The following is a 22,209-nucleotide window of genomic DNA, read 5'->3' on the forward strand; positions in this document are numbered from 1 at the left end:
TTGATTTACTTATATTTCAAATTAATTGAAAGAAAAAGATAAACTATTGCTAAAAAATAACCACGCTCTATGCACTTTCAGATAACAAAGAATGCAGTTTATTTGTACGAGTATGTGCCTACTTCTAATTATTAATTTTTTAAGAAAACACCTTATTAAGAAAATATCAATATTGTAGATTGCCTGGTGTAATGGTATAAGTGACTTTTTCATTCGGTCGCTATCACCTCAATTAAGGGTTATAACTATGTGGGAAAAATTGTATATAAAGAATGAAATTTTTTCAGGTGAATTCAGTCAAGTTGTTTCATTTCATAAGTGTTATTTTACTTCTTATTGTTCCAATTTCAATGCTTTGAAAAGTCTGATGATTAGGTATTCATATTTCTAAAATCCTAAAAAGTATGCTTTTTTTGAAAAAATATTCAGTAAGTAACTTTGAAATTCTAATACTTTGCTTTTTTTGAAAAAATATTCTGTTACTGTTCCAAAGTATTTTTTTTTGAAAAATAAATACTTAATATTCAATTACTGTTCCAATGTGATTTTTTTTGAAAAAAACATAATAATCAATTACTGTTCCAATTCCAATGCTTTGAAAAGTCTGATGATTTTTTTGAAATTCTAATACCTACTTACTTTGCTTTTTTTGAAAAAATATTCAGTTACTGTTCCGATTCCAATACTTTAAAAAGTCTTAGTGATTTTTTTGAAATTCCTGCTCTAATTCCAATACTTTGTGTTTTTTTTTTGAAAAAATTATTAATTGTCTTGTTTTTTTTAGGCACAGACATCTACCATGACAGACCAGAGATCATCATCAGGAGTGGATAATGTAAGTATTGAATTTTACTTTTTTCAAATTTGTGTTTTTTTCTACGTAAACCTTTTATTTTGCATAGCCTATCAGAAAAGGTTTAAAAGCTTGGAATGGGTCAATGTAGTAATTTTATTAGCCTGACAAAATTGCCTAAGAACACTATTTTCACGGTCACAGAAATGATTAAGCGTTTCAAAGGAGAGGCCAGATCGCCCTTTAATAGCATTCATTTAATGCGGGGCAATTTACGTAATGTTTGCCACGATAGAGACTTGAGAGATAGAAACACGCAGTTAGTAAATTTATTTCGCATCATCATGAGAAAAAATTCAACTGGTCGTTATTAGGTAATCAGTCGTTATCGTCACGCGCCGGCCCTGCCACCACGCCCCATACATCCCCCCTTACGACTGGCCAGCACTGATGCCCATATCAAATTTCAGGTTGAAATATGCACCAACCGTTAGTGCATCGTTAGCGCACTACGATGCATGTGCATATTTCAAAATTCCACACCCTCTTCGTCCTCGATAAATTAAATAGATATTCAAGTTATAGAAATGTTTCAGAAATTATTGGTTTTAAAAGTGAAGTTAGTGATCATGAAAGTCGAACACGCTTCAGGCAGCAGCTCTTCAAATGAAAACTTTCCAAATGAACTCAGCTTCACATTCTCTTACAATAGGTGAATGAAAGAATTTGGAATACACAACATATCATTAAAGTGGAGACAGGACATGTAAATTACGAACATATTCCACCCTAAAACCTACAAATGGACAGAATTCATACAAATCAAATTTCATGAAAATACAAAATTAACATGTGCCCTGGCTTTCTAAAAGTGAGCAACGTATGCTTCAAAGCTTCTTTCTCAAAATATTGCAACAGCCTTATTGGAATAGTGAATGAAAAGCCTGACCAAAACCAATAAGGTGCTACGCACACTAAAAATAATCAATCGATTTACATCACCTATTGTAGTAACCATAAATAATGTACTTTCATAGAGAAATGCGAAGAACTGAATCCGGCGAATGTTGATATGAAATTCAATCGCAGAGGTGAGAAAATTCCATACGACGAAAATTCACTAGGTACTATAGTAAGCAAATATAGTTATCAATTCATCCACTTGTTTTTAAATACGTATCCCTCATTTGCGAGATGTGATACACACCAAATATGTTCTGAAGAACACGCACACCATTTGAAAAAGCAATAGGTATACCTAAGGAAAAGTGAACTTGAATTCCGCAAGAGTAACTCGAATAATCTTCAACAAGGTTATACAGAACAGCTTCAAACCTAACCGAATGAAATTATAGCTCTTCTTCAGAAGGAGGTGGCAGAAACCCTGATACATATTTCAACGCAATGTTATAGGTAGTGATGAGTTGGTACATTCTAACAACATTTCAAAAAAAAATGTTCATAATTTTTCAGCTTACATAGTTTTTTTTCTAATCGAACACAACACGATTTTCCAATTACGTGCTAAGTGGAAGTATAGGTATAATTAGGTAAACAAAATGACGCAACTTAATCTTGCTTCATATTACATATTTTACAGCCGTTGTTCGGTCCAGCTGTATCATTTTGTCCCAAACCGGCTCCGAAATTTTTTTCAAGATGATTAGATTTTCATCAATAATTTTTTTATATTGTTTTTTTCTAATTCATTTATTTGAGATTGATTTTTGAAATAAATAATAATCCAATCAACTTCATGTTTAAATATAATTTTAATTATGGTAATTAATTTTTTTAGATGGATCAGTCAAGTACTCGAAAGCAGCGTGGAAATATTCATTTGCCCAACAATATTTACGATTATAAAAGCCAATCATATAGTCCGATCTATTATAGGAAAGACAAAGGGAAGGAACCTTTTTTTTTTTTTTTAGGTATCCTCCTCCGGAAAGCATAAAGTGGAACTTAAATGAAGAGTCTTTTCATGAGAGTAAGTAAATATATTTGCTGTTGTTTTTTTTCGCATAAGGAGGTGGATTGCAGGCATTTCAATCCGTTTCATAGCTTCCAGTGGATTTTTAAAAACTTCTGTTGTTCAAAAAATTCCACATATGTACTAAAATTTTGCACACTTATTGCATATGTGTATGTTGCAAAAAATATATAAAAATTCATAAAATACTGCATATTTTCATCATATTATTTCTGCATAAAAATCCCAGCTCAACCTTAGGACTCTAGGACTGAAGAAAATCGTTATTTTGATGTAGGCACATAAGTATGTAATATTAATATCAAAAAACTGATTTCCTTTAGTAACCAAAGGGAGGGAACCTGTGTACTCGCATTTTTTTCATTTCCATGATATGAAAAATCTGTCAAAAATTTCGTTCAGAATTTGCTCAAAAAAAGAAAAAAGTAGAAATTTTTCCTTTTCTAAATAAAAAGACATTACGTAGTTTTAGATAAACTCGATTGGAATTTGCTAAAAAAAAATAAAAAGGTAAAAGTTTATCCGTTCTTTCGTTTTGAAAAAAAAGATAAATGGAAGAATTTGAAATACACAACATATCATTAACGTGAAGACAGAACATGTAGATTACGATCATATTTTACCCTAAAACCTATACGAATGGACAGAATTCATAAGAATCAAATTTCATGAAAATACAAAATTGACACGTGCCCTGGCATTCAAAAAGTGAGCAATGTATGCTTCAAAGCTTCTGGAAAACCTGAACATGGCAGTAATATTGATATACATATGTTGTACAATAACATAAGGGAGAATTTTCTATCAGCAGGTGTAGGAAAAAAAGAAGAATTGCAGGCGAAAACCGAACAATGTATCTTCAAAAAATGATGAATTAAAAGCAAACACCATCTGTTATACGTCGAATGAAGGCATTAGAAAGTCCAGAGTTTGGAGACATGGGACATAGTGACCTTTCAGCTTTGAATGTTTTTCGGAAAATGAAGCAGTCAGCAAATAAACTCTCTCAAACACATGACAATTCTATATACAGTAAGTCCCGCTTATTACATAGAATCGCGGATAATACTAGAATAATTCGGTTAATGGAATGGAATGTGCTGGGACAGAACATTTTTGTATCTTCTTACATGCAAATTTTTCCGTTTATTGGAATAAAAAGAGCATTTCATTCGGTTAATAGAATTGATAAATCTTCAAAAATGGGAAAAAATCATGAATTTTGGCAAAATTTAGCAAAAATTGAATGAAAACTTGCGAAAATGGCATAAAAACGCGAAAATAAATATTTTACATTGGTGAAAATTGGTATAAGATGATGGATTTTTTTTTTAATTTTATAAAAATCGTACAAAAAAGTGTTCAATAGAATTAACTTCAAAACACATCAAAAAGTGAAAAAATCTCAACATAATTTGGAATTTTGCATTTTTTATCCTTCCGCTTTATAGAATACTCCGGTTTATAGAATCAAACATTCCTGGTCCCAAATCGATTCTAATAAGCGGGACTTACTGTATTGGCATCATCCATTCGCAAACATACATCTCCGTACAAAAAAGTCATCCAAGACATGAAAGATGATGGTTTTTTGGTACACTATTGGAGCATGTCCAATATAGATTCGTACTTGAGCAGTAGGTAAGTATAATGTTTTTAAATTGATTATTCAAGTTGAATTTTTAATATATTAATTTTAATCATTTTTTATAGTTTTTTATTCAATAAGTATATAATATTTTACATAAGTAATAATCTAACTTATTTTTTCAAATTTTAAATATAATTATATTGTTTATTTTTAATCTAGGAAGTAATAATGATTTTTTATTGTATTTTTGATCAATAATCAGCTATTTAGATCGATCAGTCGAGTACTCGAAGACAGCGTAGAATTACCTATTCATTTCCCCAGCAATATTTATGATAAAAGTCATCATATAGTCCGATTTATTAGGAGTGACAAGGGGAACCTTTCTATTCTTTTTTAGGCTATCCTCCACCTAAAATCATGTGGCAGGTGAATGATAAGTAAGCCTTTCCACGGTGAAGGAAATGCTTAAAAAAATGTTTAATACTGTGATTTTTTCTTGTATTTTTTTTACACGGCAAATTCTTCACAGCTCCATGCAAATTTAAATCTGCAGTTTCATGTAAATTGGATGAAAAAATCACGCGTAAGCATGGTGCACAATACTGAGAATTTAAATGTTTAGTGGAGGGAGGGAGAAAATAATATTTTGAGGATATCCTAAAAAATATGCAAATATACTCTCATATAGGCATTTCGATGTGTTCTAATTATAATAGCTATTGCGTATTGAGTAAGTGCTTCTGCTAGTATGTATTCATCTATTCATGTTTAAAAAAATCAGAAACATGAGCAATTTTGGTCCGTCATGAAAAATTAATTCAGCGAAAAACTTATTTACTTGTATAGTACGTTCCTCGAATTGGACTCAATTTTCAAATTGTTCTCTTGCGCCTTATGCATATGTAGTTTGCTTCCCAAACTAGAGCAATGTATTTTGTTTCCCTTTATCAAAATGTAAATACAGTATTAATTATGAATCGTCGTCAATTCAACGGACTAAGATGTAACGTCAACGAGAATGTTCAATGAAGAAGCCGTCGCACCCGGCATGCAGATAAAAAAGTGTACCCAATATCCCCCATTACTACGTACTAGTAGGTAATAAGATTCATTTTGATTCCCAACTAGACTGTTAAATACGCTGATACAGAAAAGACCTGCTATACACTATTTTCGCGATCAGAAAAAGAGGAAATAAGTACGAGTTCAGGAGTTCTTGGAACTGGCACAAACAAATGCGCGATAATCAGCAAGTCGGTAAGAGAAAAATCTACGATTCGATTATTTGATCGTTATGCCCGTAGAGAAACTAGCAAAACAGACCAATATTTAATGTTACTGCTGCTCATTGCTTTCTTGGCCTATTTTCAAGTGAGGATCCGGCTAAATATGAAGTGGTTGTCGGCGAAGTTAGCACGAGCTACTTCATAACAGAAATAAAAATCAAAAGGTCCATATACAGAACAACGCGAGAAACGCTGTTGAACCCAACATATAACTTCATTTTTACGCTATTCCATTTTTTTTAGCAATGACAAGAAGATGTGAAGTGAGCTGGGAAAGAAAAATTTACATAAACTAAGATTCGATAATGTAAGGTTACATTCGTCATCGTCGTGGTAGCACTCCTTTACAGGAGATAGCGTATACTTCCATCTACCTACATATATTAGCCGGTTTCTATACTTAGTATCTGATAGTTTCTTTCAGGGTCTTACAGGGAGAGTTTATTGTTGAAATATACAGTAGGTACTTAGTTGCTTGTTTCACCCTGTACATGACAAAATACCGCCACCCAACGAATATGTAATTATAAAGAAACAAAGAATATACTATCACAATTAAAAAAGAAGACATCCAAATACACATCCACAAATACACAGCAGAACGTTTGAAACAATTAATCAGTTCCCCATTTACTTACTTACACTTTTTTTTGGTTATAGATTCTTCGAGGTAAAAATTCATCACAATTAAATTTTAATAACTACATGCAATAAAATGGAACGAAACAAAGAAATATCTACCAACAAAAATATTCCTTTAGAAGCAAGCCATGAACATTGAGCCCATCAACCACAGGTATTTTAGGTCTGGTTTAATTGGTGCTAAAATTCGCGAAAATTCACTCATTTTGAACTAATTTTGTAGAATACATTTCTTCATTCTCTACCCAAAATCATCCATAGTAAAATCCATACCATAAGATGAATGGTACAAAAAATACTCAATTTAATCAGGTCGGTAAGAGAAAAATTTACGATTCGATTATTTGATCTTTATACCACCCGTAGAGAAACTAGCAAAACAGACTACCACTTATACCATTACAGTTGGATACTGTTAAATATGATGTAGTTTCTTCGGGCCTGGTTCAATCTTATAAGGCAGATTAATTTACATCTCGTTTCACGGATTCAGTTTGATCAATATTGTGAATGAAGTTCATCAGTTTTGTTCTCATTTGATCTTATCATTTTCTCTCAGTTAAGTACCCAAATTCTCAACTTTATTACGCTTGGGGCAAGAAATAAGATCAGCTGAGGAATAAATACGTTCTTTTTTTCCTGCATTGAGAGAACAATTTAAGAAAATATAAATATAAATATAAATATGTATTTCGATAACTCGGATTTGCAAATTAAGACTCGCAAGTGTGAAGTCACTCATGTTGAAGACTCGGGAGTCTTTAATAATCAAGTCATCAAGATGAGTCGTGTTACGAGTCGCATTCGAGAACAGACTAGCGTCACCTCTGAATTGTAGAAATATGTCGATTTAGTTTACAAAATTATTGAATTTTCTTAAAATTTCATTTTTCTATAGGTAGGTACACCTGTGTTTCAAAATAAACAAGAAAGACACGTTTTCAACTTCTCTAAATTATTGGTCAACTTCAGTAAACGTTCGTTCATGGTACATAGTTGCCACGAGTGCAATATGCAAATTTATTTCAGATTTTTCAGGACGAGAGCCATTCTACTCCATATTCTACAAAATTTACTGTGTTCTTTTCCAAAAAAAACTCGAACTGGAGGATTAAATTCAAAGGCATACACCCGTGCACGGTCCTCGGCGTCAGGAATGGTACAGATATTCCCAAAGAATCTCAGCGCCAGATCGTTTGCAGTCGACTCGCAAACTCTGCGAGCTGAAGTTGACAAAAACTTCTTTCCTATGCCAATGCCACCAACTCGAATTCGAATACCGTAAAGTAATCGAACAGAGTAATTCACGAAATCTTCTCGGTTACTGGTACACCTGTAAAAGTTGTAATGGTGACCAGAATAGCTTCGCAGCCATATTTCTTTAAATTTTATATGTTTGATGCTGCATAGTTTTGTTTCACAGAGTAGTTCATGAATTTTGGAGTCAATTTTTGTAATTGATTAACAGTATAATTCAATTTCAGTGATATAAAATTGTTCACATGAAATTTTTATTTGAATGTTTCGAGTGAGTGTTTAGATATCAATATTTCGCTGAATGTGTCGCTCATCTTATTTTCTTTCCTTTTACTTAATTGAATTGACTTTACCGATTTAAATAGGTGATTTTTTTATTCCTGTTTTAATTTTAATCATTCTATTCCGGTCAAGTCTATTTTTTGTTTCAAATTGATAATCAATTTATGAAAGACAATTGACACAGGCTATCAAAAAATGTACCTAATGATAGGAGGTGCAAATTTATCTTGTTACATACGTATTTGTATTTAAATGCGAGTAAGTTGGTATAAAAACGAAGTGTATTTCAATGATAAAATGTTCCGAGATTATAGCTTTCTCGACTTTCTTTCTCAAATTCAACTTCATTAGCATTTTGAACCTTTCCTTAATTTTTTTCCCCATATTTGATATCATACCCATGGTATTCTATTTCACATTGGGCAAAATTGTAGACGATGGTCGGAGCTATGCAAAAATAAATTTTCTCAAACCTCGAATATTTGGGACAATACTGCTAGCTTTTGTCCGCGCAGTCAGTGGACAGCAAGTAGCATTTTATTGCTGCTCATTGCACACGCTCTCACAAGCTATTTGCGATACAAACCACAACAATTAAAATCGTGTACCATGCAATTCATCAAGCAATATGCTACCAACGGCTACGATGATTTCAAGAGTACGGAATTTGCGTGTGTTAATTGGTTGAGTTTAAATACGAAACTTTCGCTCTAGAAGGAACAATAGGAAAAGTAGACGCATTTTAGATATATTTCCTGATCAACTACCCTTGAGGGTCTCTTTCCTGAAAAAAAAATTCGGGTCAAATCGGTTACTACACACTCGTGTGGTTCCCTTGTGAGCTCTGTCTAATCCAATGTACAAAGCTTCAATAGTTTAATATCCACCAAAACCTCAAACAAACAGTTCTGACGTAGCTAGAAAACAAATCAAGATATACGTCGTATGCGTTTTATAAGGTCGGTTCTAGTCGGTAAGAAAAAAATTTACGATTCGATTACTTGAATTTCATGTTTTTTAATAACAAAACACGACGAAAGATAACAACAAAACTGTGCAAAAACGACGCTTCAAAATTGCATCAAATCACGTCTCAAGATGAAAAAAAAACCGGCTTCTATCCCCCCAATTAACACACCGCAAACAAACAGAAAATAGGTTCAGATGAAACGTTGTTCATCAGAAAACAAAAAAAGCATGTGTTCAATATATGTAATGTACTATCTCATTCATTTTTTTCTATTCAAAATTGAAAATAATTGGCCCATAGGAGAGTATTTTTCATCTCGATTATTCCTCTAGGCAACCCGTAAATGATATTGCCTTATTGAGGTTGAAAAATCTTGTTTATATGCGAAACAGGGAGATTTCTTCTCAATAACGTATTTCATCACTGATCCAAAGAAAAAAAATCAGCACAAATCCGTCCTATTTACGCAGAAGGAAATGAGAATACGCGAGAAAAGACTCAAAACTCCATCGTTAGTGCAGTTTATTCAACAATAATTGAGGAAACGGAGAAACTAAGTTGACGTTCACTAAACATTCAAATACTTAAAATACTTATGTACGAGTACATCATTTTTCATTGATATTTCAACACTGTTCTTTCAAGAATTTCATTAAAACACAGGATAGTTTTGATTTTCTTATGAAATTTTCACCCTTTTTGACACATCTCGTGTCATTTCCTTAATCCCTCTACATTAATCAATTTCAGAGGAATCCACAATCCCCATTCTATACTCCTTTGTCCGATAACTCTTTATTTACGTCGACTACAATATGCTTCCGAGAAGCAATCTTCAAACTTAATCACTCAGCAAAAGAACACCAGCTTCAAGAAAAAGTAATTCGATAAGTATGTAGAAAAGGAAATTACCAGTCAAGAACAACACACTTATTCGCATACATTTCACCAACTTCACCTAGTAAGTACTCTTTTTTACTTTTACCTACAGAATCTTACTTGAGATCACATAAGCTTCTGCATTTTTTTATATTCAATACCGACTTTATAAAGTTGAAAAAAAATACTTATTATATTTATCGATTTTGAAACGTAAAATTTAATTTTAGCCTTAGCCATGCATCACATACATATTTCTGATTTTATTTTCAATGTGTTGTTTTTTTCGTGAGAAAAAAAATGTGATTGATTATCGAGATATTTGCAACGATAAATTTTTCAGTTTCTTTCCGAATAGAAATTTCACTGATTGTTTAATTCAAATCTATCAATTTTCTCTATACAACACGACTCTATACTTCGTTGGCATTCTGATTAACTTCCCACACTGCGAACAGTCAAGAAGGAGTAAGTACTTTTTCACCTCATTACATTATTCTCTTCATGTCACAATTAAGATTTCTGTTTGTCTCGCACCTTTTCCATAAGTTTTGGTATCTCCACTATTTTTTTTTCTCAAGCAGTAAAAATGCCATATCGTGTTGATTTTTTAGTATTCTTTTCGCAATTTCAAACCCTAAAAAAATAGGATAAACTGCGTGCTTTTCATCTCTACGAGTAAATTGCTCTTTGGCATAGAAAAACTGCACACGAGATGATTGGAAACTTAATTGTAAACTCGTGAGATGGAAAGAAGTTTACGACGATGAGCTATCTTGGTAAATTTTCTCAAAACAAATACCTGATATGACCTCGCTAATTTATAAATCTGCTCAAGAAAGTATATAAGTTGATGGTTAGAGGTAAAAATTATTGTTTTTATTTGCTGCTTACTGACAGAGCTCAAGTGACCATCGAAATTTTAAAATTCTCTATCATTATTTGAATTACCTACCACGTCTTAAGATACCTAAACCTATATACCGAAATCAAGGTAGGTGTACAGGTAGGAGTGAACAATTTAATGAAAACTGTTATTCAATATTCAATTCAATGACGTTACGAATCTCATGCGAAGTCGTGACAACTTGAACTCATTTATATTATTAATTTTTATTCCTTCCGCGGAGATGGAGACATCAGAATACTACATATGTATTAGAAATCAACTGCTAATAACTACAAAATGAAAGAAGTAAGTAATCAATTCAGTTTTTTTTTTTCAAATGTCGAAGTATGTAAAAAGAGTGAAAGTAAGAATTCTAATGACTGACGTGTGCAATTGGAATCATACTTATTTCAGATGGACACGAAGCCCAGGAGATGAAGAACTTAAACATGATAGCTCAATACTAAGAACTAAGAAGGTAAGCAACATACTTCTTCAGAGAAAAATAGAGAGGAAGTCTCATCTCCCATGGAAATCATATGTAAATTGTGGATTAGATTTTCGCTCAACCAACTCAATAGGGCTTAGTTGAAACTTCAAACAATTTTTCTAGTCGCAGGTACACTAAAAGACCATTCGCCTTCATGAAAACATATTCAATTAAATTTTATTTAACATACTTAATGTACTATTATTTTGTTCTCAGATGCTGTTCTCAGAAAGGAGAACTACTAATGAAAAAAAAAAAAAAAACAACTTCTCGAGTCTCAACCAGAACAGGACTTTCTAATTTGACATGTGTTCTAGGTGGTGAACGAGTGAAGTTTCCACAAAAGTGGTTTCTACACAAAAAAGAAGTGATCAATAAATTAATGGATGTACCAGTACGATTCGATAGTAGGTCAATCGTTTTAGGAGAAAATGGCGCTTCAAGTGCAGCCTTCTAGATCTATAGACTTCCACCTACTTTTAATTATCAGCTAAAGAAATATGTACCGGTTACAGAAATGTAATAATTCTAATTAGGTATGCTTATCACTGAATTTGTTTGTACTAAAACTCTTAATTGTATATCAGACGGAAACCGTAAAAATTTAAGATTTTTCAGACATCATCGCAGGTAAAAGACTGAAGCGTAAGAATTTTATACAGCTACAAGTCACCTGAAAAGACAATTTGGAACCGACACAAAAGAATCAATCGGAAAAACCATTCCGTAACAAATTTTGTTCAGAGGAATTACCTTATCACAGCGACGGTGGATATTTTTGAGATGAGTAAGTACTTTTTTAAATAGATTTTCATTAACACCCAAAAATTCCTATTGAAAAAATGTGCTATACGGGAGATGCGCGTCACTGCATCATGCATAAGGTAAGTTGAATTTTTATGAAAAAAATTAATTACTTACCTATTCTACAGATAAAATAGAAAGAAACAAAATCAAGTTTAAAACATAAAATTTCCCTACGGAAATGCACCACTCGCCTTTTTTCTCAAGAGACTTCGATTTTGAGTTACTTCGCGCAAAAGTTGGAAATTCATTTTGAATATAGGTACATAAATGTGTTGAAAAATGTTTATGTTTTTAATCCAAAACTAAAGCCTTCATTAGTTTGCAAAAAGGAGTAAGTTATGAATTTATTTAGTTTTGGCTTTCTTTCTTTTCTTTCAAGTGTATCCAAGGTAAAAAGAGAGAAAGGTTCTAAGAATTCTAATCATATGTCTTATCAGGTGTTTTATAATATACTTATCCTAAAACCTCATTCAAGTATTTCAGATGGATAAGTACAGAGACCAGAAAATGAACTTTGCCACGAGAGCTCCGCGCCTAGAATTATGTAAAGGAGAACTGCTTAAAATCAGAGGCCGCTCAAGGTGATTTGCTGAATTATTTACACAATGGTATCAACCTGGACATTATCTTCTAGTTATTAGTGGCATACATACAATCAGATTTTTTTGTAGGACTAAAATTCACTCCCATCATCGAATATACAAGGATCGAGCGAACTGAAGCAACTGAACTCGATAAAAATATTACGAAAATCTTCTGAAAGGTATGCCGTAAAAATGAGTGTCTTTATGTTTCTGTTTCTAGGGTTACTCTGAAATGGCTAAAATCAAATCATCTCGTAATATTAAAAGCGAAGAGTCAAAATGCGATTATGCAAATTTATTTATTTCGATATCGGTACTACCTCCGAATTGATTTGTGATCTTTAAAACATTACTTCACCCAGTGCCATTACAAACAAACAGCATTCGACGAGCTGACGAATACATTAAAGAGAACCTAAATCCACCTCCTTTAGCCATACCATCACACCATGGCTTTTAGAGGAGAATACAACGTTCCCAGCAATAAACAAGTTACCTGAAAAGACAATTTGGAACCAACACGAAACCATCAAACTGAAAAACGTTTACGAAACCAATTTTGTTCAGAGAAATTAGCCAAAGTACAGCCACATTGCATTTGTATGTAACAGAGCGACGGTGGATATTTTTGAGATAAGTACATTTTTAAATACTTAGACTTGGATTATCTCCAACGCCCAAAAATACATATGTATGTATTTTCCTTCTCACTTCCACTGGTTTACTTGTAAAATAAATTCATAAAGGGGAAATAGGTATTTCAAACAGAAATCATCAATAATTTACAACTAAATGGAACATTTAGACTCGAGAGATGTGTTTTATGAATTCGCGCGAAAACACGAAACGAATGGTTCAATTTCACAATTTCCTCATTGTAAAAATATATAAGTTGGCAAAATACGTCTTATTATACACATAAATAAATATTCTACATTCCGTATTTTACTGCATTCCAGCAGAATATTCTCCCACATTTCAAAACTATATCGTTTTAACCCATTATAAGTATCAGCTAGTGTTCGAGAAGACAATATTATCGAAACACGAATTCTCCCAGAAATAATAATTTAAAAATTTTCAATCGCTCAGTAGAACCCTAAAAATTGCCTTGGATTTTGAAGGCAATGTAGGTATGGCCTAGATTGACAAATAATCTCAAATACTTACCATATTTTCGAACAAGGTCATTCTTCTCAAAACAAGTTGGGCAAGGGCTAGAATGAAAAAATCTTGACCGTAATTTTTAACAAAAATTGACGAGTTAGGGCTCTTTTTTATCATACTCGCACTAATCTATAAAGCCAAAATCCAATTTTGACCATGCGGGTCGGGGTCGGTATTACCTTGAAAAATGAACAAAATAACCTATTGTAACGTTTTGCCCAACTTGTAAATTGAAGGGACAGGGAGTACAAATTATTATTAATTCCAAAAAATGGTGATGACAAAAAATACACTACTTCAAGTTATGAATAAATTTTGTTACGATCATTTTTTTTTTTTTTATTCTATCTACCTACTTAATATTAAAAAAATAAGTTTTTGAAACTCAACAATTTTCGATTTCCTAAAAGTTTTATTAAATTTAAATTTTAGAGTAAGAAAAAAAATGATCATAACAAAATTTGTTCATTTTTTGAAGTAGTATTCATTTCTGCATTCATTTTTTTCATCGCTTTTTTTCGAATTTGAAAATCATTTATAGCCCCTTAAATTTGCAAGTTGGGCAAAAAGTCATCATAGGTTATTTTGTTCATTTTTCAAAGTACATTATCTACATAATGTACTACCGACCCTCATGCCCAAAATTAGATTTTGGCTTTTGGATTCTAAAAACGTATTTTGCCCTTTCAATTTTGAAGATAGGCCACACGTTCACATAACCTTCTATGCATAAAACCAGATATTTTACATTTCAAACTCGCATACCTATTTCAAATAGATATGGAGACTAGGAAATAAGAAACTTACAAGTGAACGACAACCAAACGATAAAGAAATAGTTGCATTAAAAACGAAATCCCATTTGTGTACAAAATCTAAGGAGTAAGTCATCAATTTATCTAGTTTTGGTCTTCTCGTCTTTTTTTTCAAAATGTAGTCAAGGTAAAAAGAGAAAAAGGTAAGAATTCTAATCATGGCTGTCAGAGGTTTTACATATACTAAAACTTCATTCAAGTATTTCAGATGGATACAAAGACCAGAAAATAAACTTCGTCATGAGAGCTCCATGTCTTGAATACAATCGAGCAAACATACAATAACTTATTATTCTTTACCTAGGGTGTTGTTCTCAGAAAGGAGAACTGCTTAAAATCGCAGGCCTATCAAGAATGATTTGCTGAATTTTACGCAATCGTATCATCCTGAATAGCATCTTCCAGTAATTTATTAGTGGTAAATGGAACGAAGTTACTTTCTATACATAAATCAGATCTTTTTTCTGCAGAACAAAAATTCACTACATCATCGAACATACGAGTACATAATATCGTAGGTATGATAAAAATCAACTGCACCGTCTGAAAATGCGTAGTTTTGCAAGTTCCAGTTTTCGAAAAGCTGCCAAAGATTTTACAATTTTTTAATTTTGAAACGTAGTTTTTTTAAATCATTATTCTTTCATCATCTCGTATACTTAAGTGAATCGGGGACTAAATTGATGGAAAGAGGATAACTAAGAAGACGTAAGACTACTTTTCCTTCTCAAATATGAAATTTTTCAGCAATTCACAAACTTTTTTTTACCTTTGTAGCTAGAAAATCGCTGGAATTGAATAGCGAAGTTATCGGTATGAATAATCATCATTTGGTATAAAAACGTCATGAAATATAAGTTCAACAATAATCTGATTTAACTTAAGAGATGTGCATTTGCATGCCAAATGTTTTGTACTCCCTGAATATGAACATTGTAGGTATAGCATTAGAAAAAAACAGATGCAAAAACTTACCCAACTGGAAGCTGGAACTGGATCCTTGAGACGTTGCGAATGCATCCTCAAAATTCACGAAGAAGCACATCGACGACCAAATTATCATTTATTTAAAATTTAGCTTAGGGAACCGGAAATTCACGAAAAAACCTACGAACAATATCGAATTCGAGTACCTACTCGCGAAACATTTGAGTCACACGATAACAAACACGAACACCACAATTATACCGAAAACTTTCGAACACATGAGAGAAAAGCCGCGACAAATTTCGAATCGAAAAAATACATTCTCATTCGCGTAACGACAAAAACGACGAATCGTGACAGGATTAGCTGAAATTTCAAGATCAAATATGTAGTTCTACTCGAGTCTCGAACCAAACTTTGATACCTAATCACTACTGAAGACATCCGTCTTGCGTCGTCTTAAGAGGCAACATACTATACCTACTCGTACTTTTGAATAATTAGATTAATTAGCTCGGATAGCAAATGAATTGCTATGTACTTAGTTAAATCTTTGATAAGGAAAGGTTAAAGTGCGTATTAAGCCATTAGCCAGTTCCTGCATTCAATGTTGAAAATTAAGAGGTAAAATCGAACTCACAACGAAATGTTTTTTTAATGCGTCTAGATAGGGTAATTTGAATTACCAAGAACGAATCTGATAACGTTCAAATTTTTTGTGTTAAAATTAAGTTTTATTTTTGTGAACGTGGAATAAAAACTCCAGCTTTTCCTGAACCACTGAATTTCAGTTTCGCATCAGCCGCTCGTGGCAACCTCAAGTATAGTAGGTAATCCCCAAGCACGTTCCCACGAGTTTAAATAAGGTGATTATTTCTTCAAAAAAAGATGATAAAGGCGCTAATATTGCTCGAGTATCAACAATCTTATACGAAAAATCAAACTTGAGAAATCAGGAATAAACTTTGCTAATAAATTCACCACAAAAAATTCACAACTGCCGTCAAGGAAGAACCTATGGATTTAAAATTTCTCAAACCACGCCGCGCTCTCTCCAGCAATAATTATCGCCAACGTTGACTCAGACACAACTACCGAAGATATCAATGAGATTATCCAACAACATACATGGTGAATTGGTGATCTTTCACTGCATATTTTTATTTTTCCGAAAGGCCGAATGACCGAGTCTATCTCCCTTACAGTTCAATTAAATTAAAACAATCAATTCTTTAATTGAACCAGTCCTTAAAGTACTTCAACGTAACTGCATACAGAGCTCATATCTATAATAGACGAGTTTTTTATTCATTTGTACATTGTATGACCTATGAACGCAGCAATTCGAAGATTCACAGCTCAATATCTATGAACCATGGCGATAGGTAAGGCCTTCTGACCAGATAAATGAAATGCATGACAACCTTTTAGCAACGGATGGGTATTTTTGAGATGTGTAAGTAATTTTTTAAATAGATTTTCTCCAAAACTGAAAAATTAGATATTGTTTCATCTGACCAAGAAAATAACATCCAAACAGGTAGATGAAATAGAAAAAAATTTGTTATATGTACCTTGAAAGAGATTCCGTGTACGTCCATTTAAAAAAAAATCCTTTTAGCGTATCATCACTGATAAGTTTCTGGCGTGCCTGGAACAGTTTGGGAAGTTCTGATCACACATCGGTTGACTTCGTGAATCCTCATAGGAGTTCAATTTTGCTGTGCCCAGATGATAATTTTCTATTTCCGGGCACGCCAGAAGCTCATTAGTGAAGCGTAAAATTGCGTATTTTTTTCTGGACATACGTGCATGGAATTGCCTTTAAGATTACTTCTTCGCCTCTTTAACGTATATAATCTTCTATTATCTACTTGTAATAGTAAGATGTGACAAAATCACGCAAATGTGGGCATGCTCATCTGCGAGATTTTGGAAATTTCCATCGCTAACATTTTCAATAAGATGAATTCTCATATCACCACGAAACCACCGGAACGTGTGAAAGGAGAAAAGTAGATGATTAAGATTTAAATTTCATATGATCGGAAAATGAGTAGTTTCCTAGATAGTTTTGTTGGTGGAAAATACGTCTTTAACGCGTCTATCTGAACAAGCGCGGAAAGTAACTGCCATGTTTACAAATTCTAAATTAACAATTTTTTAAATTTCAGCGTTTATTTTCCTCTCATATGAAATTAAAATAGTATACTATTACTGAAAATCAAAAAAAAAAACCTCCAATTTTGAAATTACGGCAGTAAGTAAACTTCACTTTTCCAATTTCATCGAGCTCAACTTTCTTTGCGGAAATTTTAGCTCTCAATAACCTGATGGAGGCTACCAAACTGTCCAAAACAGTTAGAAACTGTCTCCTATTAATGTATGTTTATGCACTTTGCAAAGACGAGCATCTGCACGGAATCCTGCCTGAATTAATTATTTCTGACTTCGATTTCAACTGCCAACCATTTATGCTCGAAAAAACGTCGTCGCTTACAACAGAAAATAAGGCCAACCGAATCTTCTGCTGCACGACTGGTAATTAATCAATAGGTACATACTATTTAAATTTAGCTTTGATTCAGTCAAAAACGAGTTCCTATCCTTTAATTAGCATTAATGAGTGTACAAAAAGTTGCATAAATGAATTGACCATAACATAATTATTCTGTGTGCATTAGGTCCTGCAGTTCAACAAGGAGACAGTAGAAGCAACTTCTTATTACTAGAAAAAGGATTACACTACTTGACAGGAGTTGTCAGTATGAAGCAGACATTACTGACTTACATCACAGCATACACAGATCTAACTTTCCACAGCCAGTGGATTTTATCTGTGATCAAAGAGGTAACAACTCCAAACGAACTAGACAACAAAAATCAACAGTAATTAATTCATTTTTTGAGAAAAATTTGTACTAAATTGAATTGTAAGAAAATTTAATATTCCTAATACTATTTTAATTATTCGATTTTTCATTACCCATTTTTTTATATGTACCTTTTAGTGGTCTGAGCCCGATACAACATGAGTCCGGTCAGGCCTATCTGACTTTCTCGAGTTCCATCACTACGGCGTGGTGTGGGTCACTGCATTAATGTCAGGTCGAGCTCGGGCTCAGGCTCATCGGGCTCACTTCCACATAGTTTTGCAAAAAAAAAAAACCACCTAACCTTTGGCTCTAATTTTTTATAAGTACGCACTCTTAAAATCTTTAAAAATTCAACACTTATCTACATCTTGATTTTTGAAAAATTTACTTCTTGTGAATACCCCATCTATAGATATTTAAAAAAAAAAAACTTGACTTTAATTTTCGTTTCTTGTAGTGCTATTCTAGTGTTTGGGATTTTAGAGCCTACATAGTGAAACAGGTTTTACATTTTTTGCGCAATGGAAAATCAGTTTGATACCTGTGAAATGATTCAAGATTTGCACCATCTGCTGAAAAAAGCCGAGGAAATGAATCAGAAACACAAACCAGAACAAGCTCGGCGTAATGCTGAAATTCGAAATACGTATAAAGGAGGTTAATAGTGCCATGATATTGGAATGTGCTGAGTTAAACTCTTGCAAACAGAAGACTTCTTAGTAAGGTATTATGCTGGTATTTTGACAAATTGCGTTACTTTTCATTTAAAAAAATTTTATTTCAACTTATCCAATTTTTTCTTCTGCTTTTCTTCTAATCCTTTCGGATCACTCGCAGAAATGACTGGCTACTTCGGTTCAGAAAACAATTATGCAAGTGGTACCGTAATTTTAATTCTTCAGCAGAAAATTGCAATCTGCTTCCAGCTTGCTTCAATTGGACAAGCTTAATTGAAGGAACTTTTCATTCAGAAGGTACAATAGGAAGAGTAGGTGCACTTTAGCAAATCATATTTTGAATAGAAAAATGTTACATGCTTCCTACTGTGATTTATTTAAAAAAACGATCACTGGGTGGTCTAATATTATACCACCCAGTGATCGTTAAACAAATACTAAGCATATGCTTGGTATTTGTTTAAAAAAAAAAAGGTAAGCCATCATTTTCTCCTTTTCACTGAAAAAAAGAAAACATTATATCATGAATTTATTCAATTAAATTCATTATTACATACATTAGCGCCTATTGGCTTCGTACAAGTTAATGTACGTAGATATCTTAGACTTTGGATTTAAGTATACTGTCGCAACTTAAAAAGAAGCCATCTAAATTCACTAAGAATTATAAACTGCAGAATGTTTCAAACAAAAAGTTCACAGTTCAAAAATACCTACATTCGGCACACAAGTGAAAATCAAGAAACTAGAAACCACCCAATCAAAATTCCCATGGTATCGAACAAATAATTCTCTTATATAGGTATCAACTCATTTGATGAAAACCGCTTCCGGAGTAGTAACATAAATTTAGTACCTACTTTAGGAATACAACTGATACGTAATCAGCCATCAATGGAATCACTGAAACCGAAAAAGTCCTGAAGGCAGAACATTCAAGTGGAGCTAAAGAAGTCAACCTTCTCCATGCATCCAAGATTTTTCTGATAAAGGGCACTATGGCTTAATTCTACATAATCGAGAATACTCTCTAGCTGCGATACATTGCTCGGAACACAGAAGACAATCGTAATATAATTCAAATTTAGGTTTTGCACCTTGAGTTAGGTAGGGTAGGTATACTTTTTTTTAGTTTTCTTTTAATTTCATTTTTTAGCTTTTACAAATTTCTGTGCTTTCAAAAATATTTGTGCCGAATGTTCCCATATTTAAATTTAATTTTATAAGATTATATACTTGTAAAATGTTATATGTATTAATGAAACGAAACCTTTACTCATGCAAGGTGCGCCTTGCAGATTGAATAAATGCTTTTTTTCAGCGACCGACTGAACCATGTGAAGAAATGACCCAATAATTCGTAACTTCAGCAATCGCACCAACCATTGAAGAAGAACACTGGCAATATTCAAGAGCAAATCGTAGTTCTTAATAGAGATGAGAAAAAAAATACAAAACGTGGACCAAACATTCGAGCAAGCATGTTGCCAAACCATTACTCAATGTGTAGGTCAATTTATTTGGTACTTTCCTAACAACTCAAATTTTCTTCAAAAGCGTCATTCTTTAAATAATTCTCCTTGACGAGAGAAATTCGCAATGATTCTTTCCACAGGTACGAGTTGACCTTTCTTCCAAAACGATTCACAAGCTAGGTATTTACAATCCAAGAGTACATACTTATGTACTTGATACGGAAATGAAACACAAAATCAATAATTGTTTCAAGTAAAAAGTCCACTTATTTATTAAGTATTTCTCGTGTAGGTAACTGGGCAATTCTCAAATGCTCCTTTCGAAACCACCTAAGTACATAAGTTAGATGAAAAAAATTCAACAAACGCTCCAGAAAATTCGGTGTAAATGTATTCGATTAAAATTCAAGCACACATACACATTCGCAATTATTAATGTAAGTTAGTACATATATACTTGAACTTAAGTTTCTAAAATTTTATTTAATTTCAGAAAACTTTAATAGGGTCATCCACCATACCCAATCAACTGAAATTTGCACGAAAGAGAACTATTTATGATTCTTCAAGTATAGAGGAACAATATCATGTAAGGTACTCAATACTCATGCAATAACTTCGACGATGACTATGACACCTGCAAGAGCCTCGTCGCAGGTAGATCATCTAGGAAATTACATTTCTATCAACAACTGTCTACCTAAGAAGTACATATTTTTTCTCGATTTCTATAATTTTTTACAGCTAGCTACTATACTTAGTTATTTTCGAGTTCCTGCAAATCGTACTCCAACAGAACGTTTGTAAGATTTTCTCATAGTAGACTCATTATGACAGTCAAACGAAGCAGTATTTCCACCTTAAAACGGACCCACTGACATTGTCGAGGAAGTAACGAACTCGATGGATAATCCACAATCCACAACTACTAATACGATTAATTCGATGTCGAAATGGATGCAAAAAAAAAATGAAATTATTTAAATTAATCATTTATCAAATTTCTTAAGGGGCTGATCAAGATGGGGAATTGATTCGATGTCGAAGTGGAAGCAAACAAGATGGTTCAAGATGAGAGCCTTGGATTTTTTTTATCAACATCCTCCCCCAGAAGATTAGCATTTACCGATGTAAAATAATCATTTTGTTAATTATTTCGATTATTCGTACGTATGGTATAATTTTTCAACTTTTCTTTTAATTTTCTCTTCATTTAACTTTGAGGAATGGCCAAAAAGCTCTTTTCCTTCATCTGGTCATTACAATAACTATTTCCAAAATCCAAATTTTCTGCATACTGATTCGCTTAAAAAATTGGTTTTATGAAAATTAATGCTTTTAGCCTGATTTTTCGATAGTCAGTTTTCCAATTTTCGATTTCTATCACGTAACAAAATCCATCATTAGGTACACAGACGATCGAAAGACCTCCATAAGCAACTCAGTCGAAATATCTACGGACCAATTATTTTTTTCCGGTTATGAAAATCTTATCAAGTAAGAAGACTTGCACTTTTCATTTTATACTTTTTAAAAATAATTTTTATCGTTTCAAACATGCGGGGTTTTCTTCAATTTTTCAATTTTAAATAGGTAGGTAAAAAGTATTTTTTCCCTAATTTTTCATTCGTAGAGGCGTAAGTCATTTTGGACTGGCCGATAAATGGGCATAAAAGTGGCCCATCACAAGAATTGATTTTTTAAAATCAATTTTTCATCTTAATATGAGAAATCTTCGAATTATCTCAACTTTTGAACAGGTACTTTAAGATGCCAGAGCGGCTCAATTACAGGCAAATATCAATA

The 22,209-nt window shown here is 32.8% G+C and overlaps 1 protein-coding gene across 3 annotated transcripts in view; it reads right to left on the bottom strand.

Annotated features, from left to right (window-relative positions):
• Nucleotides 1-22,209, bottom strand: part of LOC135836939 (chitin synthase chs-2-like) — a 120,392-nt gene that overhangs the window by 83,109 nt on the left and 15,074 nt on the right. The window contains exon 1 of one of the 3 annotated variants that reach the window (XM_065352027.1): nucleotides 15,424-15,754. The exons of the other annotated variants lie outside the window; for them this stretch is intronic. The gene's annotated coding sequence lies outside the window, so the exon portion shown is untranslated. Of the gene's footprint in view, nucleotides 1-15,423; nucleotides 15,755-22,209 lie in introns of those variants that run through there. 3 annotated transcript variants of the gene reach the window in all.

Source organism: Planococcus citri, chromosome 2 (assembly GCF_950023065.1).
Source record: "Planococcus citri chromosome 2, ihPlaCitr1.1, whole genome shotgun sequence".
Lineage (NCBI taxonomy): Eukaryota > Metazoa > Arthropoda > Insecta > Hemiptera > Pseudococcidae > Planococcus > Planococcus citri.